We start from the raw sequence: 2,564 nt of genomic DNA, 5'->3' as shown, positions 1-2,564 counted from the left end.
CTGTAAGGTCTCGCGTGGGGGGATGGAGGCCCCTACGGTACGTACGTCTTCACGAGGTTACCGGGTCCTCGTATTTTGCACGCAATAGAGTTACAAAAATACTAAAAAGGTCCTTCCAAGAAGTTTTGTCTTTTGTGAAATATTTTTGTTCAGTTGATGAAAGTGTAAAAACTTTGAAAGGGTAAAAAAATCAGGAAATTTAACTAGTCACAAAGCTCGGGTTAGGGTTAACCCTAGGCACACACAATAATAATAATAATAATAATAATAATGGTAACACATTTGACTGATAATGAAAGGACGTGGAACAGACAACAACCAAACGTTAAATCGATTTCTTCATTGAGACTTTAAGGTCACCGAGCTTGGGAAGATGGGGAGAAATATGAAATTTGCATAAATATCAACGGGCTTGACTTAGTGGATCAAGAGAACTCATCTCTCTCTCAAAAAAAAAAAGCTAAAATAAAATTAAGAATAAATGTAAAAAATAAGAGGTCAAAAACGGAATCAATTAGGAACGTGGGCAGCCTAAATCTCTTGGTGACGGAATCTCTTGCTTCTCGGTCTGTTGGCCGTGTGACCCCTGAACTGTGACTGAACCGGTAAGGCAGGAGCTGTGCCTGCCCCTGATCCACCTAACTGGTAGACTTTAAACTCTAACACCGTGACCGGTATGAACTAAGCGCCGTTGAAATCCCCCATATGTCTGTTTGGGTAAAATATTCGCTCCAAATCCAAGATGTCCGGTTTTCCAGTTTATTCAGCGTTGAACATTTCTCTCGGTACTCCAGGCACTGGAGAAAAAGACGCGTCCTCAGTCCTCTCTCTTGCTGGTAGACTCCGTCAACGTTGCCATGGCTTCCATAGGAGCGCATCGGAGCAAAACGAGAGCGCACATCTGAGGGGCTCAAACCGGAAAGTTTATCAAACAACAGAAAATAAAAATAAATGATAAACGGAACCTGATGTTAAGGTTTTCAGAGGAACTTGAGAGTTGTTGTCCCGTTGTGAAAAAGAGCAGATCTGGGTTTGTGTGTTAGAGGTTGGTTGCCCTTTACGCACACACCCACATAGAATCCCAGAGATGCGTGTTAGTACAGGAATGCCTTGTAACAAACAGAAAAACAATCCCGTTACATGCACCGGTATCTTCAGGTTACCGCTCCCTCTGTGAGAGCTTTAGTTACAGCAAGACGCTGCCTCCCTGTGGGTCCAGTCACAGCGCGAGCGATCACAGTTGCGCACGCCGCGTTTCAGGACCAGCTCTCGTGTGGACAGCGCCCGCGCGCAAGCCCCTTGGACCTACTACACACGCCCGCGCGCTGGTGTCACTCACACCCAAGCCTGCCAATCACGGCCCAAGCATTGCTATTCGTCACCACCAAGCCCTGATCGCATCTGGTGAGGAGGAAAGTGATTGGTTGGTCCAAATCCTGCGGGCGAATGACGCGCCGTCCGAATTGCTAGTTGACAAATAGGATGGCTTGTGTGGCGACACTGGATTTGGGACTCAATGATTGTATGTTTAATTTCAATTACCAAGGTAAAACACCTATTGCATTTATATCCATTTACACACAATTTATTCATGTCAATATTAAACGGCTAATTAATTGAGAATTATTGAAAAGAGGCTTAGTTGCAGTTAGGCCTTAAAATTGAACCTTGTCCTAGAATTGAAAGCTGTCCCCTCTCTGACCACTCCACTTAACGACTAATGAACATGAAAACGAAAAACATCAAGTCACTGCATTTCAATAAGTTAAACGTCCCAATAAATGATTTGTATACGTTTTATTTATTTCTACTGAAAAGGGAAACATTCGATTGGGACGGATTCTACCAACAGCACGCAGACATGGAGCCAGAACAGTGTTTTTGAGAGCGCAAATCTTATCCAATCCTGGATTATCATTCCTATAACTCGGAGGTAGATAGCTATGAAACATGCATCTGCACTCATTACTTAATTGATTGTGTATCCCAAACGGTGCCGTTTTTAATCAAATGCAACTGGCCAGCATCATATTCAACACACCAAAATGAGAGAGATTCAATACTTACTCGTCCCACGTGAGTTAGGAGGGCATAACTCGGCTTCACCTCTGAAATATTAACTACACAAATAGCCTACAGCGTCAACCAAATTAAATAGTGTTATTTTTCCCTCTTCCTCTTCTCGACGTTTAATCATTTTGTCTGTGATGTGAATCCGTCAGACTGCACAGGCTTTTCCTTCAACACGTTTTAGGTTTAATGCATAAAATAATCTCCCTACAATCGAATATGCCATCTTGACACCGATGAAAATTCAACTAGGCTTGTAAAACTGTTTTTGTAAACTGGTACAATCAACAGACGATATGTTACTAAGACATACAATGCATCAGACCAACAAAAACTGTTATTTATGTTAACAGTTTTTAAACAAGGCTAGGTTATTACAAACTGAAACGGACGAAGATTGTACAAAAAGGTTTGGCTATAGCGCTAAACACTAGGGGAGAAACATCTAAAATAATCTTCGAGTAGGCCTATATATAAACCTAAATTAAAGACTA

Source organism: Hypomesus nipponensis, chromosome 22 (assembly GCF_054491055.1).
Source record: "Hypomesus nipponensis isolate SF chromosome 22, ASM5449105v1, whole genome shotgun sequence".
Classification (NCBI taxonomy): Eukaryota; Metazoa; Chordata; class Actinopteri; order Osmeriformes; family Osmeridae; genus Hypomesus; species Hypomesus nipponensis.
Note: the sequence above shows the minus strand (reverse complement) of the source record.